Genomic DNA, 26971 nt, shown 5'->3' on the forward strand with positions numbered 1-26971 from the left:
CTCAAAGTCCCGTAGCAATGCACTGCAGAAATGAACGCGCTGCAAGTTGTAGTCACAAGCCTACACGCAGGCAGCCCAGACCATAGGGTCATCTTCGCACTGGACTGAAGCAGCAGCAAGATTCGGCAGCTCCCTCCATGCTGTCCCCGAACCTGAGCAACGTTTCAAAGGACCACACTGCTCACCTTCTGGTATGAAGAAGGTGCTAGAAGAGTACCCTAAAATGATCTGCTTCACTTATCCTTCTCCTATTGAATTCCCACCCATGAGGTCTTCCCTGATTTCCCCTATCAACAGTGATTCCTCTCTCAAAGACCTCCCACATGATTTTGTTTTGGACTTTTTTTAATACACTTGTCAAATATAATTGTATGGTGTAGTTATTGGCATTAGCATCTCATCTCCCACCAAGAAACTCCTTCCCCTCCCCTCAGCAAGAGCCATGAGAACAAGGACCTCTGTCTTATCAAAACTGTGTATCTTCTCCTCCCAAGTGTGTCTCATAGAGTAGATGCTAAAGAAATGTTTGTTGCCCATTTTGGAAAACAATGCGAAATCATGCTGAGAAAAGGATTAAAATGTCCATGCCCAGAAATTCCATTGTTGGAGGACAACCCAAGGAAGTCAAATACAGAGATCACACACATCCCAGAATCCAGAGCAGCACTTTTTGTAGTTGGAAAAGAGTTGGAAGCAAAGTAGAAGTCCATCAAGGAGGAAATGGCTAAACAAACTGTCATTTTTGTGCTTTAGGAAATGATATAGACTACAGAGAGACATGAAAAGATTTGTATTAACTGATTCAAAGCAAAGTAAGCAGATGCAGGAAAACAATAAACACCAACTCAACAGTGTAAATGAATTTTTGCTAATATTGGTGCTTTGTGTGTTATTTCACTCGATCCTTGCTACCACTCTACAAGGTAGGTGCTATTGTCATCCCCATTTTACAGATGTGAAAAATGAGGCAGACAGACATTTCATGACTTGCCCAAGGTCACTTAGCTTGGAAATGCCTGAGGCAGGATTTGAATTCTGGTCTTCCTAACTCCAGGTCCAGCATTCTATGCATGATTTGGTTGCCTATGCCTAATATACCAAACTAATGTAGAACTTAGAAAGAGTGCTGGCTGGAGATTAGAGAAACCTTCATCCGGGTAATCTTGGGCAGCTCATTTAATGTTTCTGGTTTTATCACTCAGAAAATAAGAGCATGGACACTCAAAATAATCATAATAATGGCTGGAAAGATCAAAAGAAAATGAAACTCAATGCTCTGTGATTATGATCAAACATGGCCCTGAAGCAAAGTAGGAAGAAATACACTTTCCTCCCTTCTTTGCAGGGATAGAGGACTACTGGTGTAGGATGCTGCATATGCTGTCAGACTCAGGTGAAGTGCTGGTTACTTTTGCTGAATTAATTTTTTTCTCTTCTTCTGGGAAGTCAAGGGAGAGAGATAAATTTGAAAATGAAACTATGTAAAAACAAAAGCTACCAGCACAATACATTTTAAGTCTGTTGTATCAAATAGGTTTCCAGTCCTGTTACATCCAAAGGCAGCATCACAGAAAGCACTATGGAGGACACTAAGAGAGGGAAGGATGCAGTCCCTTTCCTTAAGGAGCTCACAATCTAATTAGGAAAGAAAAATAGGCACATTCAAAAGAGCCAAGGGAGAATGTGCTAGAAAAGTGCCCTAAAATTATCTGATGCCTGTAGTACTCATACTCTGTCTCTTCTCCTATTGGGGTGTATGGATATTCAGGAAAGTCTAGTCTCTCTGGTGAGATATGATATGATAGTATAATATAGGGTATGCTATAATTGAGGGTAGATATTCTAATGAGGCAGCTAGGGGGCACAATGGATGAAGCACCATTCCTAGAGTCAGGAAGAATAAGCTCAAATGTGGTCTTAGACATTTACTAGCTATGTGGCCCTGGGAAATTTACTTCACCTGTTTTCCTCAGTTTCTCCAACTGGAAAATGAGGATAATAGTAGCACCTTCCTCTTGGGGTTGTTATGAGGACTAAATGAGACAATATTGTTTAAAAAACCCACTTAGCATAGTGCCTAGTATATAGTATTAGACAAATGTTTATTACCTTTCCCTAATAAACTGTGTACAAATAAATGCTTACCAGTAAATCATTTAGCATCAGCCACAATCCCACCAGCTGCCAAAGTTCATCATGGGGCAATTATCTATTCCAGAAACTCCTTTAAAAATTTTCTGAGGGGGGCGGAGCCAAGATGGCAGAGTAGAAAGATGTACATACACCAGCTCTTCCCCCACAGCCCATAAAATACCTGTAAAGAAAGACTCTCAACAAATTCTAGAGCACCAGAAGCCACAGAACGACAGAGTGGAGGAGATTTCCAGCACAGCATGACCTGAAAGGCCAATGGGAAAGGTCTGTCTCACCAGTTGCAGAGCGGAGCCCAGCCAAGCCTTGGCTGCACATCATGGCACCAGGAGGAAGACCTGAGCAGGCCTTGGTAGGGGAATCCCCAGCTGCAGTAGCAGCAGTTTGCAGATCCCTCAACCGACAGGCGCCAAAGCTCAGTGAGAGGGTTTTTTCGGTAGCCAAGAAGTGAGCAGGGTCTTCCCAGAGCTCCAGCCTCAGGAGGCAGCAGTAGAGGCCACATTAGACAGCAGCAGCTCCCATAGCAGCCTGCATCCATTGTTGGATCATAAAGCCCCTGGATGAATTGAGCAGTTTATCTCAATCTCAGCCCCCAGTGCTGGCTTGGTGGAACTGGAGGCCAGGTGGTTGTGGAGAGGAAACTCTACTACTCACAGATTCTGGGCACAAAAGTTTCTGGTTGCTCCCAGACCAGTGTACATGCTTGATTGTGCCACCTTGGAGGAACTGAGATCTTACAGATCCCCACAGTATACCCTTCTCTTGACAAAGGACTCAAAAGTCAAGTAACTGGTTGGGAAAATGCCCAAAAAAGGGGAAAAATAAGACTATAGAAGGTTACTTTCTTGGTGAACAGATAATTTCTCCCATCCTTTTGAATGAGAAATAACAATGCTTACCATGAGGGAAAGACATAAAAGTCAAAGTTTCTGTGTCCCAAACATCCAAGGTAAATATTCAATGATCTCAGACCATGGAAGAGCTCAAAAAGGATTTTGAAAATCAAGTAAGAGAGGTGGAGGAAAAATTGGGAAGAGAAATGAGAGAGATGCAAGAAAATCATGAAAAGTGAGTCAATAACTTGCTAAAGGAGACCCCAAAAAATACTGAAGAAAATAACACCTTGAAAAATAGGCTAACTCATTTGGCAAAAGAGGTTCAAAAAGCCAATGAGGAGAAGAATGCTTTCAAAAGCAGAATTAGCCAAATGGAAAAGGAGGTTCAAAAGCTCACTGAAGAAAATAGAAAGAAACAGATGGAGGCTAATGACTTTATGAGAAACCAAGAAATCACAAAACAAAACCAAAAGAATGAAAAAATGGAGGATAATATGAAATATCTCATTGGAAAAAACATCTGACCTGGAAAATAGATCCAGGAGAGACAATTTAAAAATTATGGGACTACCTGAAAGCCATGATCAAAAAAGAGTCTAGACATTATCTTTCATGAAATTATCAAGGAAAACTGCCCTGATATTCTAGAACCAGAGGGCAAAATAAATATTGAAAGAATTCATTGATCACCTCCTGAAAGAGATCCAAAAAGAGAAACTCCTAGGAACATTATAGTCAAATTCCAGAGTTACTAGGTCAAGGAGAAAATATTGCAAGCAGCTAGAAACAATTTGAGTATTGTGGAAATACAATCAGGATAACACAAGATTTAGTAGCTTCTACATTAAAGGATTGAAGTGAATATGATATTTCAAAAATCAAAGGAACTAGGACTAAAACCAAGAATCACCTACCCAACAAAACTGAGTATAATACTTCAGGGGAAAAATGGTCATTCAATGAAATAGAGGACTTTCAAGCATTCTTGATGAAAAGACCAGAGCTGAAAAGAAAATTTGACTTTCAAACACAAGAATCAAGAGAAGCATGAAAAGGTAAACAGGAAAGAAAAATCATAAGGGACTTACTAAAGTTGAACTGTTTACATTCCTACATGGAAAGACAATATTTGTTACTCTTGAAACTTTTATCAGTATCTGGGTAGTTGGTGGGATTACACACACACACACACACACACACACACACACACACACACACACACACCAACACACATGTAGAGAGAGAGACAGAGAGAGCACAGGGTAAGTTGAATAGGAAGGGATCATATTTAAAAAAATAAAATTAAGGAGTGAGAGAAGACTATATTGGGAGGAGAAAGTGAGAAATGGAATGGGGCAAATTATCATAAAAGTGGCAAGAAAAAGACTTTTCAATGGAGGGAGAAAGTGGGGATGGTGACAGGGAAAACATGAAGCTTACTCTTATCACATTTGACTCAAGGAAGGAATAAAATGCACACTCATTTTGGTATGAAAACCTATCTTATAATACAGGAAAGTGGGGGAGAAGGGTGGGAGGGATGATGGAAGGAAGGGCAATGGGAGGAGGGAGCAATTAGAAGTCAACACTCTTGAAGACGGACAAGATCAAAAAAGAGAAGAGAAATAATGCGGGCCAGGATAAGATGGAGGAAAATATAGTTAGTCTTACACAACATGACTATTATGGAAATCATTTGCAAAACTACACATATATGGCCTATATTGAACTGCTTACCTTCCCAGTTGGGATGGGTGGGGAGGAAGGAAGAGAAGTTGGAATTCAAAGTTTTAGGAACAACTGTTGAATATTGTTCTTGCATACAACTGGGAAACAAGAAATACAGGTAATGGGATATAGAAATTTATCTTTCCCTACAGGACAAAAGAGAAGATGGGGATAAGGGAAGGGAGGGATGTTAGAAGGGAGGGCAGATTGGTGGTAAGGGTAAACAGAATGCTTAGCATTTTGGGGTGGGGAAGGGGAGAGATGGGAAGAAAATGTGGAACTCAAAATTTTGTGGAAATGAATGTTGAAAACTTAAAATAAATAAATAAATTTGAAAATTTTTTTAAAAACTTCCTGAACACATACACAAACCTATGCCTAGTTCTAGAAGTGCTTTCAGGAACTCAAGCCCCCAGGGTGAACCCCCATGACATTCCTAGCTAGTGGTGGTTGTCCTTCATCTTTGAAGAGGACTAAAATGACATCACCATTACAAAGTGAAATTTCAGTGTGTCCAACTGTGACTGATCAGACCAATAGGAGCTCGGAATGCTCTACCACAGATTGGGTACAGATAATCCATTTAAATATTTGGAGTGGATATCCCAAATTTGCACATCCTACATTTATTTTGTGCTGTCTCAATTCTGCTTTGCTCAAAAAACACAGCGCTTTTTCTTACGTGGGTACCCCATGCTGAGCGGTCCTGTGCCAGTGTCTTCCATGTTGTGCAGTCAAATCCAAAGTTCTTGAGAGTGTCCTTGTATTGTTTCTTCTGGCCACCATGAGATCACCTGCTCCATGCAAGTTCTTCATAAAATAGTCTTTTTGGCAAGCGTACATTTGGCATTCAAACAACATGGCCAGCCCATCTGAGTTAGCTCTCTGAAGCATGGTGTGAATACTTGGCAGTTAAGCTCAAGTAAAGACTTCAGCAGCTGGTACCTTATCCTGCCAGGTGATCCTCAGAATCTTCCTAAGACAGTTCAAATGGAAGCGATTCAGTTTCCTGGCACGGCGCTGGTAGACTGTCCATGTTTCATAAGCATATAACAATGAGGTCAGCACAATGGCTCTGTAGACCTTCAGTTTGCTAGTCAGTCTAATACCTCTTCTCTCCCAAACCTTTCTTTGGAGCCTCCCAAACACTGAACTAGCTCTGGCAATGCATGCATCAACCTCATTGTCAATGTGTACATACCTGGAAAGTATACTACCAAGGTAAGTGAACTTATCCACAGCATTCAAAACTTCTCCATTTGTTGTAACTGATGGTTCTACGTATGAATGGTGTGATGGTGTCTGATGGAGCACCTGCGTTTTTTTGGTGTCAATTATTAGGCCAATATGAGCACAGGCAGCAGAGAACTGATCCATACTTTGTTGCATCTCAGCTTCAGAGGCACTTCCTCCACTTTGGTCTTGGTTTGTAACCTTTCAAATTGAAGAACTTACCATCAGTATGGTAGTTGACCTTGATGCCATGTTCATCCTCATTGAAAGCATTTGTCAGCATGGCTGAAAACATCATGCTAAAAAGCATGGGAGCAAGCACTCAGTCCTGTTTCACTCCATTGGTGACTGGGAAGGCACAAGAGCTTTGTCTATTATCCAGAACCTGGGCAAACATGCCATCATGAAATTGACATACAATATTGATGAACTTCTCCAGGCAACCAAATTTTGATGTAGTTTTCCATAAGTCCTCACGACTAACAGTGTCAAAGGTCTTGGTCAGATCCACAAACATTGTGTCCGGACCTCTGTTCTGCTCCTGACATTTCTCCTGGAGTTGTTGGGCAGCAAACACCATATCAACTGTTTCTCAGCTCTTTCTGAAGCCACACTGGCTCTCAGGTATATGTCCATCTTCCAGGTGAAGAATCAGCCTATTAAGGAGGACTCTAGCAAGAATTTTGCCAGCAATGACTAAGAAAGAGATCCCCCTGTGACTATTGCAGGGCAATCTATTCCTTTTACCTTTATAGAGATGGACAATGGAGGCATCCTTGAACTCCTGGGGGATAATCTCCTCTTGCCATATAACCTGGAAAATTTCAGTCAGCTTTTGTATGAGCAGTGGTCCCTCTACCTTGTAAATCTCAGCTGGAATAGAATCAGCACCAGGTGCTTGTCCACATGAAAGGAACGTAATGGCCCTCAAAACCTCTTCTTCATTTGGAAGTTCAGCTAAGGAGGGATTGACTTCAACCTGAGGTAAATGGTCAATGGCCTCAGCATTGATTGATGAGGGTCTGTTGAGAACACTATGGAAGTATTCAGCCCATCTCTCTAGAATCATGTCCTTATCACTAATCAATGTGGCTCCATCGGCACTGAATAGTTGTGATGCACCATAAGGTCTGTAAATAGCTTTCAGGGAATCATAAAAGTGCTTTGGATTGTTAACTATCAGCATAAAACTGAATTTCATCTGCCTTCTTTTTGACCCAGGAATCCTGTATCTCTCTAAGCTTTGCTTGTACTTTGCTTTTGATGGAATTAAATGCTGCCTTCTTAGAGGTGGATGAACTATCCTGCTGGTAAATCCTGTGGAGTTCACATTTTTCATTTAGCAGCTTCTGAATTTCCCCATCATTTTCATCAAACCAGTGTTGGTGTTTGCAAGTGTTCTGACCCAGATGAGCAAATGCAATGCTGTACACCAAATCTCTGAGAGCTGCCCACTCCTTTTCTGCTCCACTGTTGCCAACTGTATGTTGGCTCAACTTTCCCTCCAAGTTAGCAGCAAACTGTTCATGCTCAGAGAAGAGCTCTTATTTGTTGACATTAATTCTTCTGGTAGTCATTTTGCTTGGGGGCAGTGCTTTTGATGAATGCAAATATTTAGCTTGGAAAGGATAAGTCTATGATCAGTCCAGCAGTTTGCACCACACATTGCCTTTGTCACTCTCACATCTTGTCTGTCTCTTCTTACAACCACATAATCTATTAGATGCCAGTGTTTGCTGCGAGGGTGCATCCATGAAGTTTTTATTGCATTTAGGTAAACAGAAGACACTGTTGGTGATGAGAAGGTCATGCAATACACAAGTCTTCAGCAGTAAATGGCCATTGCTGTTGCTGTTTTCAACTCCATTCCTCCCCTAGGGCTCCCTGCCAAGTCTGGTAGTCTGAGCCTACTCTAGCATTAAAGTCACCCAGAATTATAAGCTTGTCCTCTTTTGGCACATTGACGACAAGGGTCTCTAGGTCTTCATAAACTTTTACTTTGATTTCATCAGAGTTTGTCATGGTGGGAGCGTAGGTGCTGATGATAGTGGCATGGCGTTTTCCTGTGAGTGTCAATTGCATTGTCATGAACCTGTCATTCACTCCTTTTGGCAGGCATACCAGCTTGCCAGTTAGATTAGTTTTGATTGTAAAACCCACGCCATCTTCACGGCACTCCCCTTCACTGCACCCATTCCAGAAAAAGTTGTATCCAGCTCCACCTTCAGTAAGTTGGCCTTCATTTGCCAACCTTGTTTCACTCTGGGCTGCTATTTGGATGTGATACCTGTTGAGTTGTCTTGCAACAAGAGAAGTTCTTCTTTCAGGTCTACTGGATTTTGTGTTGTCTATTAGTGTGTGCACGTTCCATGTGCCAATGGTGAGTGGAATCATCTTTGCAGATGTTTTTGTACATTTTTTTGTGTTTCGACCACATAGTGGGATTCCCTGCCTGCTGCAGTTAACAGGCCAGGGTTTTCTAAGCAGACAATATTTAGGGCACCTTTTCTAGCCCCCTTCCACACACCAGGAAGTGAGCAGTGCGATCCTTAAGAGGCTTCTCAGACACCCAGGGGGCTGCTGAGTCCCACTGCTGCTTCCAGTGAGAAACGACCCTATGGCCTGGGCTGCCTATGTGCAGGGTTGAGACTACAGCTCCCGGTGTATCCGCACCTGCTGCTTCATCACTAGCCTGTTGCCACAGGACTTTGAGGCATAATAGTGAAATGGTATGGGTGATGTGATGTCTTTTGATTCATGCATAAGCGGGATTTAAGTGAGGCAGAGTTGCACGAAGTCGTCAGCCTCACTTTCTCCTTCTGAGTCATCATAGTCCAGTGGCAGGACAGAGTTAAGATAGCTGGCGATGGTTCAGAATGCAGTGGATGACCATGGCATCTTCGGTGTCTAACCAAACTCTAAGTGTTCCACATCGCTTACTTCATCTGCCTTCATGGTCATTGGAACAAATTGTTCTCATCCACCCATTCCACCAGACGAAGTCTTCACATGCTTGGGGTAGACATCCCCACAACTCACCAATGGGTTTGAGAGCCCTTGGTTACCCTCAGCCTGGTTTGGCCCATCTGCTGAAATGGTTTACCAGGGTATGGCCACTGGGCATCCTACACCTTTTTGGAGCCACAGGTGAGAGTTAGGAGGAATAGGTGGACATCAAAGGTGGAAAGAGTCCTGAAAAGAGCTCGGCAGTCATCACACCAAAGGTACTGGTCCTCCCTGAACATACCCTACACCTAGTAATGCACTTGTAGATGTTGAATAGGAAGAACCTTAGTTATTTAGGGGGAATCCTTTAGGGTCACTGTATTTCAAAGGGGATTCCCAATCCTAATAGATGCTAGAGTGGTTAACTCAAGAGAAATTCTTGGGGAATCCCAGAGAAGATGACCCTATGAACCCTGAGGTACTTGTATCCTATGAATTTGAGGTGGGATAAATAAAGTCAGATGTTTTCCCTATGTGACTGTTCAAAGCAACACACCCTATGGAATGTTAACACCCAAGCCAGAGGAAGTGATGAAACTAAGTCACAGAAATTTGAACCAATTCAATTGCAAGGAAGGATCCTGAGTTACTCCTGGTTAAGCTTTGCTGTGTTGACATTATGATAATTCAGGAACAGCTAAGAGTGGGCATGGGGGAGTAGACTGAAGGAGGAAGAAGAGTAGTTCTTTCTGATCATAGTACTACTATGCATATATACGTGTGTATACATACATATATACACACATACATATATTCTACTATAAAACTTTATAGTAGTGTTAAGGTTTATTTCTGTTCTGGAGGGTGACTCAGACCAAAGGGAGCTGATGCTCCTCAAAATAGGGAGGAAGGGAGTAAATAGTTTGTTCTTGCTGAGTTCAAGATACTAGACTCAGATGAACAAAATCTCCCAAGAACTTTCAGGGTACTGAAAGAAGTGGAAGAGAGGATATGTGCCAAAGTCTAGCAGGAGAGGAGCTACAGAATTGGAAAATGGCAAAGGTCTCAATTTTCAAAAAAGGGAAGAGAACTGAGTCTTAAACCTGTAATCCAGTGAGTTTAACTTGCCTCCTGGAAAAATCCAAGAATATATTCGTATAAGCATAGATACTGAAGATCTAGGAGATGAAAAGGTGATCACAAAGAGCCAGCATGGGTTCTTCAAAGAACAGGTTGTGCCAGACTAACCTTATTTCCTTTTTTTTTTTTTTTTTTTTGGCAGAGTAGACTGGTAGCTCAGAATGTTGTAGATACAGTTTGCTTTGACTTTAGTAAAGTATTTGACAAAGTTTTTCATGCTATTCTTGTGGAGAGGAAAGACAAAGGTGGGTAAACAATACAGTTGGGTTGATTCAGAACTGGATGGAAGGTGTATTTGTGATGCCTAAAGAATGTGATTTTCCCTACGTAGTCAGGAAGAAGCTATAAGTTTATATGTAGTCCATGAGGATCTCCAAAGAATCTATGCAAATGAAAGAAAGAAGTAGAGAATAGACTTCTTTCTTATGACAACTACAGTGTCACTTTATAAGGAAGCCTCACAAAGAGAACTTTGTTAAGATAACTTTATGAAGAGTCTGTTTGAGAGAGATTATTATTTGTGCTTATTGAAGGGAAAACAAAAAGAAAAAACTAATTCTAAAGAGAAATATGATGCTTGATAGACAATCATTTCCTGAAGTGAATTGAATAATTAAGGATTATGTTTCCAGACAAAGGAAGAGGAATAATTACTTAAATTTTTAAGGGTTTGTAGTTATTTTGACAGTGATGTTAGTTAACAAAATATTTTACAGTAAATAAATATAGATATATCCCTTTACACATATAGAGATATGTAGGTATGCACACATATACAAGTAGTGTTTGTCTTTATGTAGTTATTGTTATTTGTGAATAAATTATGGACTTGATATTAATATTTATTCAAATACTGACAAATAAAAGTTATTATTAATAGAAAAGAAAGTTTTTCTAGCTCATGGAATAATCAATATTTAATGAATTGGAGTGGGAGCTAATTAGTTAATAAGAAATCACACATTTATCCATGAGAAATTAATTTTTTGATATACTTGTAGATCATTACAAGGCTCACTAATAAACTGAATGAGTCCATGAATCAAGTGGCAGGCTGAGGCTGGATGTCAGTAGAGTGAGTGTGGTCAGACCCCACACCTCATGTATACCTGTTACGTGTATATTTGTGGTTTTCCTCCTTCCCCCACTCCTGCCCCAGAGACCTTATGAACTGCGGCTGGCCAGTACCTTCTTGGCTAAAAGCATGTAAGTTTGTGGTATAAAGGTTTCCCTGAGATAGCTTAGGTAATTTCACTGACGTGGTGCTTGTCTGAGACTACATTCTATCAATCTCTAGGGATGATTTAAGAGCATCAGACACCACAGGGGTCAGGAACAGCAATAACACAGAACCTCTTAGACAAAAATAGATTTTCCCAAAGCAAAATTGAGACAGGCAGTACATTAATACATTATTTCTCTCCTCCCCTGATCACAAAGTCCTTTATAATCTTGGGAGCCCTCTTTGGATACTCTCCAGCTCATCAATGTCCTTCCCAAAATATGAAACATATATCAAAATTATCATCGACCTGGTCAAGATCACAGCTTTAATGGCAGGATTGGGACCAACTGGATGGCACCGAATTCCTGGAATTCTCAAGAGCTTTCTCCATGAGCTGGAAATTTCTCAAGAGCTTTCTATACGTGTCTCCTGGTATATTGATTGTATGGCAAGTAGCCAGGGAAACCATGTATGTATTTCCCCTGGCACTGAAGTGAATGTAGTCCATACTGATTGTTAGATTACTTTGCATCCAAATGAGCAATCACAAACTAATTATGGGGCTAAAGGAAAACTTCCCCTGTCATCTTGTTTCCAGCATAAACAGAGACAGCACCTTTGAGCCTCACATTTTTTTGGGCAGATGATCATCAGCACATTTTGAACCAGGCATTTAAGTGACAATGTGTGAAGGTTCTTCAGACTGTGGTTTCGCCTAGAAAGAATATTTCTCTCTAACACACTGTTTACTTCCCAAACGGTATTATGCAAATATAAATAAGATTCGGTTTTATTAAAAACAAGATAGTGAGGAGAAGGTGAGAAACCAAAGAGCCATGTTATCATACCCAGATGTTAGTCACTCCTGGTATTTCCTAAGAATCAGCAAGAGTTCTGTTACACCACTGATTCTGACAAAGTGATTTTTAAGATAAAATGGTAATTCTACTATTCTGCTTTTTAAAAGTCAAGAAAGACATGCATAGCCTGTATCTGATGGTATGCCATCTTGGGAAGGGGGGAAGGGGGGAAGGGAGGGAAGGAGAAAAAAATTTGGAACTCAAAATCTCATAAAAGTGAATGTTGAAAACTAAAAAGAGATAAAACCAGAAAGTCAAGAAAAATGCAATTTAGGATTTTGATAAGGCCCCCCAGGGACCCAAAAGATAACCATAATGAGGATTTTAACAATAACGTTATTTAAGGCCTTCACCCATAATCCTTTCACCATCATGATTTTGAAATGTTTATCTGTTGTGTTCACAGCACTCCCCTGGGCGCTATGGTAGATTTACCCACTTCTCATTTCCTTACAATCTAATAGCAGATAAGATACAACATAGCTACAATATATAATGCAATAATTAGTGCATTTAAAGGGATAAAAGAATAAAGTACTTTGTGGTAGCAAAGATCTAGAAACAAAGTAGCCAATCTCTTCTAATTAGAGAACAGCAACATTTTCTAAACATTCTGACATAGGAATATAATGGAATAACACTACACCATAAGAAACAATGACTAGGAAGAACTCAGAGAAGTATAGGAAGAATTATATGACCTGAAGCAGAGTGAAGTAAGCAGGAATCCAGCAACTCTGTGTGCCTAATAGAATCTAGAAGTTCAATTCAATTTAACAAGCCTTTGTTAAATGCGTTGGGCAATGTGTAAGGATACAAAGATACAAGCAGAACATTCCCTGTCCTCAAAAATATATTTATTTTACATGGGGGAAAATAATATGCACATAGAAAAGTAAATACAAAAGGCATTTTTAAAATGAAACAATTTCATTGTTTATTATTTGGTCATTATATTGTCATTAAAAAGTGGTGAAGTTAGCCCCTTGTAGGGGTGGCACTTGAGCTAAATCATTAAAACTTAATATAGGGGCTACAAGAGATAGATGGAGAAAGGAGAGCTTTCCAAACATGGGATATAACCCAAGCAAAGGCATGAGATAGTAGATGAAATGTCATGTATGAGGAACCTGTATAGGATTCATGACTTTACTCTAGAATTCTGGAGTCCAAGAAAGTGGTTTAAAATATATATGTAAAATATATATACACACACACACACAAACATACATACACACATATATACATATAACTATATATAAAATATATATACATATAACTATATTTTAATTTAGTTAGATCCCTTTGTGTTTTCTTTTATGTATCATTCTGAAGGGACCCATTAGCCTCACCAGATTGTCAAAGGGTCCATGATATCCAAAAAGTTAAGAATTCCTCCCCACTCTAGAACATTTCCTCAGGCCCTCTCTCACAGTCTTTTGATTCTTGTTTCAGACATAATCTTCACAAGTTTTCTTATCTATCTGGTTTCCTAACACACAGCAGATGAAGAATCACAGATCTGAAGGAAAGAGAGAACTGTTAAGAGGCAGACAAATTGATAACATCTAGGAGTTATAACTGGCAGAAAAAAATGAAACAGAAATCAGATATAAAAATTCAAAAAGTACAGGAGTAAAAGAACAGAGGACATTTAGTGTTGGCACAAATGGCTTCTGAAGATGGGACAAGACAATAACCGATTCTCAAAATGAGAGATAAGTTCACAAACTGTCTTTTCCAGTGTCATGGAGACATCCAGCATAGATTCCATATGAAAGAAAAATTCTCTAATGGTGATGACATTCTCCAAATGTTTTTGTTCATAGATGGCACTGTGCTGACTGAATTTGGTCCTGGAATACTACCACAGCTGCTTCGATGAGATCCATGATTATTTCAAAGGGATTGGTTAAGCCCATACATTGGAAAAATAAAGTAGGTCAAAAATCCACATTGCTCAGATTATGACATGCAGTTGGATGAGTGGCCCATTGAGTTAATTTATTACTACTTTTTCCCTGAACAGGCATTATAGACAGTAAGCTGGTCCAAGAAATAAAAAGAATGACAATGAGTTCAGTCACTCTTTAAAAATTGTTTGGCTCAGTCAATAATCTCAAACTACTTGCTGCCAAAAATCACATCTTTTTAATACCAATGTTCTTCTAAAGATGTCATGTGTCTACAAAATACTAAACACTGAAACCTCAAAATAAAATAAAATTAACTAAAACGCAATGGAAAAGGTTTTGTAGTTCTATTACTGTTAGCAGTGATGACTTGCAGTAACAAATTGCATCCTTAAGGATATCATGTGAGTAGAAGAGACAGGGAGTAAATTACATTATGAAAATGAAGAATGACAGCTAGGTGGCATAATGGATAGACTACTGGACCTGAAGTCAGGAAGATGCATCTACTTGAGTTCAAATCTGGCCTCAGACACTTTCCAGCTGTGTGACCCTGGGCAAGACACTTAACCCTGTTTGTCTCAGTTTCCTCATCTGTAAAATGAGATGGGGAAAGAAATGGCAAATCATTTTAGTATATTTTAAAAAAATTCAAATGGGGTCACAAAGAAAGACACAACTGAAAAAGTGACTGAATGTTTGAGTGTTAAATGAGAATCAATGAAGTGTTTTTTTAAAAAAAAATCAGAGGAATGCTTCTAGGGTATGGGACAGATCTTCTACAGAGTACTTATGAAAATATAAGTAATAATAATAGCTAACTTTATATAACACTTGAAGGCTCACAAAGCACTTTAAAAATAATATTTCATTTTATCCTTACAACAATCCTGGGACACAAGGAGTATTATTATCCCTGCTTTACTGATAAATAGACTAAGGCACAAAGAGGTTAAATGGCTTACCCAGTCAGGAAGTTTCTGAGGCTGGATTTGAACTATGATCTTCCTAAATCCAGGTTCAGCATTCTATCTACAAAGATGCACACAAGCATGACATGGCTTGAGAAGGCATGGATGGGTTGTGTTCTGCTTGGGATGAAGTACTCTCATTGATAAACTTACTTGCCCATAGAAGTATTGACATTTAAAGAGGCATGAGTCAGTAATCTAGAAATTTCACTTAGGTGGTATAGTTTATTCCTTGAAATTTACCTTAGTTTATACAGACCTGACCTCATTCTGGAGGGCATTCTCTTCCTGACAGATAAGGGGTGTAGATCAATTCACTTCTGCAACTTCTTGTTGTATGCAATTCCATCAAGGTTCTTCTGAAATTCTCCACAGAGGATCCCACAAAGTACTGGGGACCTTACTTGGTTCTTTTTTCAAGGGTGCCAACGTAGCACTTGGATAATCCATTTACCATCCCTCAGTTTTGATACTTGAACATTCTACTCCCACCCCACCTCTTCTTCTTTCTTTGATCCCTGGCTTCCTATAAAATCCAGCTTAAATGTCACTCCACAACACCTTTCCTGTCTCTCCTCCTGCTCTGATGGCTCCCTCCTCATCTAAAAAAATCACCTATTTATTTGAGATATACAGGTAATTCTCTAGGACAGGCATAGGGAACCTGTGGCCTTGAGGTCACATGTGGCCCTCTAGGTCCTGAAATGTGGCCCTTTGACTGAATCAAAATTTGTGACCTTGAAGCTGCAGATGCCTCACCCCTGCTCTAGGCATATCAGGTGCCAGTATGTATTGGTAAATCCTCTCCTCACTTGGAAATCTCTATTTCAATGAAACCAATGACCTACTATCCCACCCCCGAAGTATTTTCTTATATGTAAATTATATTATTTATTTATGTTATTTCCCTCAAAGGAATGTAAGCCCCTTGAAGACAGGAAATGTTTCATCTGTATCTTTGTATCCACAGTGGCTAGAACAGTGCTGGTACATAATCCATACTTAATAACTTTTTTTAAATTAGTGATGAATTATTTTGGCATCTCATGATCTGCTGCCATATATCTTCCCAGGAAAATAATTCAAAGAATCACAAAATCACAGAATTTTGAATTGAAAGGGACTTGAGCAGCCATTTAGTCCAATGGTCAGCAAACTATGGCCCAGGTCACCACATCCAGCTGGTGAAGTAAGAATGGTTTTTGCTTTTTAAAAACAATAAATGACTAATATGGAAATGTCTTTTGCATGACTGCACATGTATAACCTCAGATTATTTGCCTTCTCAATGTGGGGAGAGGGGAGGGAAGGAGAGAATTTGAAATTCAAATTTTTTTAAAAAATGAATGTTAAAATGATCATTACATGTAATTGGAGAAAATCAAATATTTTTGAAAACAAAACAAAAAACAATAAAACTATATTTTAAAAATGCAAATAAGAAACAAAAAACTCTTAACTCATGAACACTATGAAAACAAGCGGAGAGTCAAATTTGGCCCACAGGCCAACATTTACTGACCCCTGGAATTTTTAGTCCAACCCAGACACCAAAGCAATTCCCACTAAAAAGAGGCAACAAACTGTCATCCAGCTTCTACCTGAAGACCTTCAAGGAAGTATGTAACCTCTCATCTCTCAAGACAGTCCATTTTACTTCTGTATAAATTTGGTTCTTACTAGGAAGATCTTTCCCAACATGCAGCCTAAGTGCCTCTATGACTTCTACCCATTTCTCATAGTTCTGCCTCTAGGTTCAGATGGAATGAACTGACCATCTCCTCCATATAAGGGCCTTTCAAAAATGTTCCCGAGTCTCCTTTTCTCTGTATTCCTGATTCTGCTGGATAAATAGAACATCATAAATGAAATATCACTGCAACAGACATCATTGAATAATACAGGACCTGAAGTCCCTCAGAACAGAAGAGTAATTCTTAGTGACTCACTGCTATAGATTTAAACATGTAGGAGGTTACAATGAATTTATAATGATCCCAAATTCATCATAAGACATAATTTGAAGATGTTTTTAGAAAAACATCAGTCTTTAAGATGAGCTAGTTTGGGGGGAAAATACAGTTATTAGAAGGTCAAGTTCACTGGGTTTCAGTTAATACACATTGCTATGAAATAGTAACTGATACTCATGGTGATGACCCCAAACCTTCCTTCTGAATCATCAAAGATAAAACTATGCTAGCACTAAGCATCTCTTAGAGTATTCAGTTCTCTGAAATCAGAAAGGGCAGCAGGATTTTTTTAAAAATTCTAATTAACCACAGAGAAAATAATACTGTCCTTATCAGCATCAAGGGGCATTTCCAATGCTGAAAATCATTTAAGTAATGACTTCATAAGAACTCAATGTTCTTCTCTTCCCTAATGTCCCCTAGACAGCTTGTCCTACCCTGTAGAGACCCCACCTAAGAGAGGTAGTCATAACTGCTCTAAGTCTGTTTCATATAATTTCCTCCCACTTGTTGTTTTCAGATAGTCTAGTCATTCACAGAACTTTCCAAGGTACTTCCTTGGGAATTCACCATTTGTCAAAGAACCCACATCAGACACAAGCCATGGGCAAGGCCCAATACACAAAGAGGCAGATGACCTGAGAGAGAAAGACCAGTTCAATTCCAGTGCATTACTGATAACCATTGGACTAAATCACTGAGTCCCAGAGCTCCTTGAGAAGTATAAGAGTGCTTCTCAAACATTTGAAACAACCATATTGTTTCCCACCTGTAAAATGTAAGCTCTTTGAGGGCAGGGACAGTTTCACTTTTGTCTTTTATTTCCTTGGTGCCTGGTACAGTGCCCAGCATGTGATAGATGATTAACAAAAATGTTGGTCTACTTGTTATCACATCACAAACAAACAGATTATTTCAGAGATCTCTATTACAAGCCTCACTCTACAAGGCTCATGCATCACAGCCTGAGGAAGTGTTGATTTGAACTAAACTGGGAAGACCATACGGGCCAATTATGCAAATCTATAGCTTTCACTGGATAGTAGCAAAGACACTGGAGTTTGAGGTGTGACACTGAGCCAGCTTACACAGAAGATCTGGGTACAAATTCAACCAAATAAAAGTTGATGGGTGGGCGCTGAGTAACAGCAGGAAGTTTCACTAATCACTATAAAATCTTGGAATGTTATAGGTGGTCTTGGGTACTTGTGTGTTGCCTTCAAGGACGCAGATTGCAATCTACCCATGCTTGTCCTTGATGTTCAGCTATCATCCAAGTCTTCCCATAAATCCACCAACGTGGGTCCACCCAACCTTCTGGATGCCTTGCTTCCTTCCTCCTGACATCACGAGAATACCAGTAGAATACTCTAGCTAGCCATCTATCATTCATGGTGCCCTCACCATGTGATCAGCCCATTTTCTCTCTTTATCATACATTTCTCTGGTGACATGTTTTACTCCTGTTTTTCTTAAATATTTCTTGTTGGTTATATGTTGCAGCCTATTCACATCAATACAGCAAAATTATTCCTTAAAAGCCATAAAAGTAGAAACAATCTGGTTCAACAACTCTTTTATCAGAAACATCTGATAGTGAATAAAACAAGGAGACATATGCTCAATAAAGTCACTGTGATGGAGAAGATTGCAAGCAGAAGGCAAACTGAAAAAGAATGTTTTGTGGATGGTGAAATCTTCCAGATGTTTCTGTTTTCAGAAGACATTGTATGACTGCATTAAGCCCAGGAAGATTTCAGAACCTTCTAGAAGAGATCACTAACTAGTCAAAGACTTTGGCCTGACCATCCACACAATAAAGACCAAAAGATGAAGAATATATGTGTAGATATAGATAGATAGATAGATAGATAGATAGATAGATAGATAGATAGATAGATAGATAGATAGATATAAATATATATCCCACCTTATGACATGAATTTGGATGGATAACCTATAGAGTTGGTCTATGCATGAAGAGCGTGTATGGAGGAGCTGATCCCAGAACTGACCAGGAGGAGAGTGGGATGGTTTGCTTCCAAGAAACTGCTTAGCTCTTTCAATGACTCCAACTTTCTCCAGAAACAAAGGTTAAACTTTTATACCAACATTCTGCTGGCATCACTGTATCCAGTTGAGGGCTTCTTCCACTATAGCATACTATATACTCCTTCATCAACCACGAATCCTTTCTCCTTCAAACAGACAAATAATGACTAGACTACCCTTGTTACACTTCCCTCCTTCAAATTGTGACTAGCTCTAGTAGCCATCCCCTGGCTGCTTCTTAAACAGGCCAATTCAACGAATGGGTGTTACCTCACCCTGAGTGAGTACCTAAATAGACCTTGGCCTAAAGGGGCCAAGATCTCCCAGTGCACTCTGGGTCATCTCCAGTCATTCTGATGGATATCGGATCACTGGATTCAGATGGCTCTGGAGGAGAAGTGAGGCTGGTGACCTGCACAGACCTCCCTCACTCAAAACAAAGTGAAGTGCAAGTCATGTCATCATTTCTTTAATGGTATGGTCTTCTTCGGCAATGAAGGATGAACACAATAATGATACATAGGACACTTATAATGAACTTAGTACCAGTGCTCAATACTTCAAGAACACATGACTTCATTTGGATACTTCTTTCAAGAAGAAGAAGAAAAGACCTTTGTATAGTACTTTAAAGCTTGCAAAGCTCTTATTTCCTTTAGGTCTCACAATAACCCTCTGAGGTGGGAGCTACCAATCAAAAGAGAAACATTTATTTAGGGTTCACTATATGTCAACCACTGTGTTAAAAACTGAGGATACAAAGAGAAAGCAAAAACAGCCCCTCTCCTCAGGGAGTTTATGTTCTAATAGGGTAGAAAATACATTCACAAATTGGTATGGACAAGATAATTGTGTAGAAAACATGGAAGGTGGCCTTAGAAAGCAAGCATTTGTAGTGGCTGAGGCAGGAGGGGAGGGAGCAGGAAAGTCTCCTTTCAAGAGGCAGAACTTGCTTATTCCCATTTTACAGTCAAGGAAACTGAGGTTTGGAGAGGTTAGGGGACTTATACACGGTCACATAACTAATATCAGCACTTTGAATACAGGTCTTCCTGGTTGTAGGACTCTGTTCACCAGACCATATAAGCCTCTAGGGAAGGATCATCATGAATTGCCATAGCCAGGAAATTCACGTCTGCCAATGATGTTATTGTAAACTTCATATCAAAGTCTTCAGATAAATAGGCACAATCCATCACCAGGGCCATGCTTGAAGGCTTGACAGAACCTACTGGTACTTGTGATTGGACTGGAATAGAATTTGAGAACCCAGGGTTGTGTCCATAACATCACATCAGTAGGATGCGAGCAGGACATTAGTGGAGGAATCACACTGCAGGCAAAATCCTGCCGAATTTTCTGAATTTTCTTACTACTTTGGACAAATTTGTTAAGCTCTTTGGCCTCATTTGGCTGTAAATATCTGATCCCAAGAAGAATAACAGGTCACATTTGTCTTACATTTTAACATTTACAAAGTACTTTCCTCTCAACATCCCTATCTAGTTTTGTCACCATCATTATTATCCCTATTTTTGAGATAAGGAAACTGAGGTCATGAGAGTTTAAGTCATCCAGTTGACAAGTGCCATCATTGGGATTCAAATCAAAATCTCCATATTGCAACCTATTACTCTTCCCACCACCTCATGGGCTTCTCCTTTTATGACTACTGCATAACTGGCATCTTTCCTCCTATGATGGTGATGCTACTGAGAAACTAGCCTCATGGAAAAGTACAAGGAGAAGAGAATTAAAGGATCTGGAGGAGATGACTGGTGCATTTGAATTCTAGGACTTTTGGCCTTGATGGATAGGACCAACTGATTATCTATATCCCTGTTCATTAGAGTTAAGAACACTGTACTTCAAGTTAGAAGATTTACTGTCAATTCTTAGTACTAAAACTTATTGGCTGTCCACCATCTTGGGCAAATTACAACCTCTTTCATTCTCCATTTCCTCATTGGTAAAATGGGAATAATACTGCCAACACTACCCACTATTAGGGACAACTGTAAGGATAAAATGAAATAATGTCTGCAAAGAGCTTTGTGATCATCATCAAAAGGTTATGTGACTGCAATCTATGGTTATGTTATTGTTTCTGAGAGTAGGACACAGGTACTTAATCTTTTTTATGCCTTGGAGCCCTCTGATGGTCTGGTGAAGCTTAAAGTAAAGCTGTTAAATGGATAATATAAGGATAATGGATAATATGGATATAGGATAAATGGATAACATAGATAAGAATGGATATGAATAAGACCATTATATTAAAAGTTAGGTCTCAAAATATTTTTCAAATTAAGTTCACAAAAGCCCATGGACTGAGGATATGGACTCATATCTTGATTTTAAATTCTTGTTTAAACACTGACGCCCTACCTTCCCATACCCATGATATTTTTCCCATGTATTGGCATTTGCCAAAACAATCTTGAAAGCCTTTATTGTTATTTGAGTGGTATCATGGGTGGGGCTACTTTGTCGTTATCAGAAAATAGACCAAAACAAAAAGTTCAAAGGTAAATTCCTAGCAATCTGTCAAACATTGTTCAAAGAAGCACTTGTGAGAACCTCTACTTCGTAGAGTTTTTGTCCTCTGCCCCACCACACTCCAGGGGTCTCACAAGCTTCTCTCTACTCCCCTCCTTAGGCAAGTGCTTTCTGAGCTTAAGAGTGGGGCAACATCACATGCCACAGGGAAGTAAGGGTGTATGAGTACCAATCTGAGCCTCCTGCTGCTTCCTAACCCTGTGAGCTGCCAGACAAGTATCCTCCCCTGTGAAGAAAATTAGGTTAATACTACTCTGATTCTATATTGTATTGAATTTATCTTGCAAAGTGAATCTGCATCTGCCTAAAGTTACCCTTCCATGTCCCTGAGTTGAGCTCAGGAATTTAGCTTTCCCTCTGAGCTAGTTTAAAATTATAATTAAAAGAATAGTTATTTTCTTTCATACAGTAATCTTTGAGACACTTCCAGGACCTGTGTTTGTTATCTTTAAACCCCACAAGTTAACCATCCTGAAAAGATTTGTCACTTGTCTTTGTAAATGTTAAAATGCAAGGTGTAATTAGGGTAGTTTTTATCTCCTCCAAGGAGACAAAGGAGTCTGGTAGTTTTGATCCCCTAGCAAAGATTACAACATGAAGATGGGCTCCATAAAACAATGAACATTCCTTAATTGTCAGAGAGGGGAGATGCCAGTCCACCTTTCTTAGTATAGCCAATCACAATGTTCTTGCCTCAACCCTAACAACTTATCCCTTTTTCTTCACACCTACCAAGATCCATTCTTTGTTGTGTGTCAATAAAAAGGGTTCCACCTTCTCAAAAGTAGGTGCCTTTCTCATTGGGGTCATCAGCTTTACTGAGGTTGCCAGTTGACCCACTTTGTTAACAGTTATAGGAGTCGCTGTTAATAAACTGATCTTATTCAGGACTCTTTACCTCAGTTTACCTTTATTAATTTTATTTGCCACACCTGTTTGGCATCAACATACTGGTTTGGAAAAGACATGGATAACAACTTTAGAAGATGGGACAACTCAACTCTTCAGGAAGAGAACTCCCAAGAAACAAAGCCCTAGTTCCTTGGTGAAATGTGGAAACTATGTGTTTGCAGTTCTCAAAAGTGCTTCTTCATTCAGTGTTTGAGAGATTGCCAGGAATCTGTCTTTGGACTTTTTTTGGTCTATTTTCTGATAACTATGAGTAACCCCTGTCACCATACTATCCAAGTAACAATGAAGTCTTGAAAGACTACAGGTTATTATGGCAAAGGCCAGTATAGGGGGGAAAGCATCATGGGCATGGGAAGGTAGGGCCTCAGCTTTCAACCAAGAATTATTTTAAAATCAAAGTTTTCATTCATTGTCTGGAAACCAACAGCTTTCCTCTCAGTTTATGTGCTTACTGAATATTCATACTGACAGTCTCTTGTACCACAAACCTGAAAAGGCCCCCATACTGACTAAAAAAGGGGGCTTTCAGAATGACTGTTTTTCTTTTCAAAAGGGAAAGAGCTCATAAAGGAAGAGCCAAAGAAGGTAACACACAACTGTCTCCAAATTGATGCCCCGAAGGTGAATATCAGCCCCTCTCCTGAAGGCAAATGCCCAAACTAAGATTGAGGATGATTCTGCACATACAGGATTTCTACTAAGAGCAAAACAAAGGGAATCATCCTTTTTAAGGATGGAGGAAGGAAGACTGTATGACAGGAACAATAGAATCTTTATTGCAGTAATCACTTTTCTCAAAAGTGACTTCCTGAAATTTAGAATTTTTTTATTAATGTATTTGTTTTCAGTTTTCTACAATCACTTCCATAAGTCTTAGATTTTCTCCTCCTCCCTCCTTCTTCCCTCCCCAAGATGGTATGCAATCTTATATGGGTTCTACATATACATTCTTATTAATCACATTTTTACATTAGTCATGTTGCATAGAAGAATTAAAATGAGAAACCATGAGAAAAATCCAAACAAAACAAAACACAAGAGAAAATATTCTACTTCATTCTGCATTCCTGAAATTTAGAATTTATAATTTTTTTGGTTCCCATGGGCTTAACATAATACAGAATACCACTCCCTTCTTGAGTTACTGCTGGGGAGAACAAAAACAACTCTTTAGAACAAATTTTATTCCTATGCATTTATCCTTTAACCTGAGTCACATCAATGGCTTGGAAAAGCAGAACCACCAGGAGGAACTAGGGTTTTGCAATAGCCATTGAAACTCATAGGAAGGCTAGTAGCACATCCACTCTTGCAACAGCATGGAAACCATTGACTTTAGCACCTACCTGGCAAAAAATAATGAGTGCAAGTAGAAAGTTACTGGACAACAAGACACCCAACTCTTGCTCTCGGGTGGGTTCCTTTCTCCACGTGGTCCTACCCTGTTTCTCCCAACATGGTGACTTTCTGAGTAGTGGTCTAGGGGATTTCAGAGTCTCTTTCCATAGGATTGTGTTCAAGGGTCTTCCTTCCAAAATGAATTTACCTTAAAAACATGACAACAGAAGAGTCATAGCAGCAATTTTTGGTAGCAAAGAACTGGAAACAAAAGTAGGTGTCAATCTATGAGAGGAATGGATGAATCACCTGTGATATACAAGATATAGTGGAATATTATTGTGTAGTAAGAACTGATGAATGCAAGAGATTCAGTGGAGGGGACTATGGGAAGATTTGTGTGAATTGATGCAGAGAGAAATTAGTAGAACCAAAAAACAATATTCCACAATTACTATGATGTAAATGGATAGTTCTACACTAAATGGTCAAGAATGCTAGAGGGCCATCCAGTTGGTGGGTGGTTAGGCTAACTGGGTCCTAGGGTTTCTTCTAGCTTTAAATCTATGATTTTATGTATCTAGGCCCTGATCTTTCCCAGCTTCCAGTCTTGTATCACCAGCTATTTTTGGACATCTCCAAAGAGATACCCCATATATACCTCAAACTCAACATGTCCAAAACTGACTTTATTATCTTCCCTCCTTCCTCTAACCTCCACACATACCTCTTCTCCCAACTTGCCTCTTTCTGTTGAGCGTGCCACCATTCTTCAAGTCCCCTAGATTCAAAACCGTGGGATTGTCCTGTACTCTTCTCTCTCCCTATCCTATGTATTTAGCGGCCAAGTTTCACAGCTTTTACTTTCATATTTCTCTTCTCCAACCCTTTCTCTCTATTCACATGGCTAACTTCCTAGTTAGAGGTTGCTGTGGGTTGCCTTTTCTTAGAAAGTAACAAATGGGGTCTTGCATAATTCCTACCACCACCTTCATGAAACTGCTTCCTCTATCTTCCATTATCTATTTTAGACAATTAATTTGTCAGTGATGCTATTAGGGTCATTGTTAAGGATGGATACAGTGGAATGAATGTGAATTTGGAGCTAGAGGGCCTGGGTTCTAATCCAAGCTCTGCTCGTTAATACCTACATAACTGTGGGAAGACTATGAGAAATCAAGTCAATGTGAAACTTGGGTTTCAGACAGAGTATTTCTCATCCACTCTGTCCCTTGTTAAGTACACAAATAAGTAACATGTCAACAGCAGTGAATCACAGTGGCAAGGTAGTTACAATTTCTTTGAGTTTTGTCCTGAAGAAATCACTAATACACTAGATCTTTGAGAAAGTTTCAATTTACATAAGATTATGCTGCTTTAGAGAAAACTTATAAGGTGGCTTCTTTTCTTAATATAACTACAAAGAGGTGATTTTATAAGCATAGAAGAGTTTGGCAGCAAGAGACAGAAGAAGTGAAGACTATTCTGTTTATGCAATACCTTAAGCTATAAAGAAGATTTTCTTCTTGTGTTTCTTTGCCTGTCATACAATAAGTGTATAATAAATGCTCATTGATTGTACAGTAACTGATCAAATACTGAGGTTTTCGATAGGCAATAGCTTGATACACCAAGACCACAAACTTCAGAGATAGAAGACAATGTTGGAGCTGGACAAACCTTTACACATAAGCATTGCTACTGAAGCTAGGGATCCCCCCCCAAGGCAATTAGGATTAAGTGATTTGCCCAGGGTCACACAGCTACTAAGTGGAAGGTGTCTGAGGCCAGATTTGAACTCAGGTCCTCCTGACTCCAATGCTCATGCTCCATCCACTGAGCCACCTAGCTGCCCCAAAGCTAGGGTTTTTAATTTTATATTTTTCATTTTGTGCACATAGCTACACATCATTCCACAGAACTACAGAAAACCTCCATCACATAATTAACACATGAAACACCCATCTGCTAAAAGAGGGGAAAGCATGTGGTTCATTAAATCAAATGTAGTAAACTGGCAGGCAAAAGTTGTCTCAGACACTCATGAAAATACCTCCTTGCAAAGCCAAGGTACTCCACCTAGCCTGGCATTAAATGATCTGAATAGCATTTAAGCCCCTTCAGAGAATCTGAATTAGCTGGTCCCCAGCTAATCCAGTCTGTACCTGAGCAAGAATCTCCCCATAACACCTTGACAAAGCGGTCATTCAGAATTCCCATGGAAGTCCCCTAATGATGGTGGCTCCCTACTTTCCAAGGTTTCACATTCTATTTCTAGACAGCTTTGATTACTCAGAAATCTTCCTATCAAGTCCAAATCTCCTTCTGCTACCCACTGCTGATGGTTCTGTCCTCTAGGAGCAAAACAGAACACATCTAAACCCTCGTCCACAAGATGTTTCAAGACACCATCACCTCCTCTCTAAGCCTCACTCTTCTTTCTGACAACAATCTACAGTTCCTACAAGTGAGCCTCTTATAGCCCTTGGTCTTCTCACCATCCTAATTCCTATTAAGACAAATTCCTGCCTATAAATGTCTTCCTAACACAGGTCCTATATTAACACCTCTCTGTGATATAAAGGTAACCCTGGGTTATCAAAGTCCTGGTCTGCATTGTAGAAGTCCGGAATATCCTACCAAGAGAAGACATGTAGACGTGGTAATGGACATGATGCCTGTCATCAGAGGACCAGTCATGGGACACAGTTGTCATTAATAAATGCTTTGTCTCTCTACAGGTCTGTCATCATCGGGTTGAACTCGGAAGAATTAGTTTTGTTGGTCTTCAGTTGTATCCAACTCTTTGTTGACTCCCTTTGGGGTTTTCTTGGCAGAGATACTGAAGCAGTCTGCCATTTTCTTCTCCAGCTCACTTTACAGATGAGGAAACTGAGGCAAATAGGGTTAAGTGACTTGCCCAGTGTCACGTAACTAGTAAATGTCTGAGGCCAGATTTGAACTCAGGAAGATGAATCCTCCTAATTCTAGACCCAGTGCTTTGTGCACTATGGCACCACCTAACTGCCCCTATGAATTTTTCTAGCAACTCACAATGATCATCTTACTAAGCTGCATCAAGAGATGGTGGAGTAGAAAGATACACATATGCTAGCTCCAAACCCACAGCCCAT

General features: G+C 39.6%; 1 long non-coding RNA gene across 4 annotated transcripts in view; it reads right to left on the minus strand.

Moving 5' to 3' along the window:
* Window positions 1–26971, minus strand: part of LOC140532702 (uncharacterized) — a 38202-nt gene that overhangs the window by 10771 nt on the left and 460 nt on the right. For 2 of the 4 annotated variants that reach the window (XR_011976634.1, XR_011976631.1), the window contains exon 1: window positions 1–26966. This is a non-coding gene — a long non-coding RNA (uncharacterized lncRNA). Of the gene's footprint in view, window positions 26967–26971 lie in introns of those variants that run through there. The other 2 variants (XR_011976633.1, XR_011976632.1) reach the window with 2 other exon arrangements.

The sequence above is a fragment of the Notamacropus eugenii genome, chromosome 3 (assembly GCF_028372415.1).
Source record: "Notamacropus eugenii isolate mMacEug1 chromosome 3, mMacEug1.pri_v2, whole genome shotgun sequence".
In the NCBI taxonomy this organism is placed as follows: Eukaryota; Metazoa; Chordata; class Mammalia; order Diprotodontia; family Macropodidae; genus Notamacropus; species Notamacropus eugenii.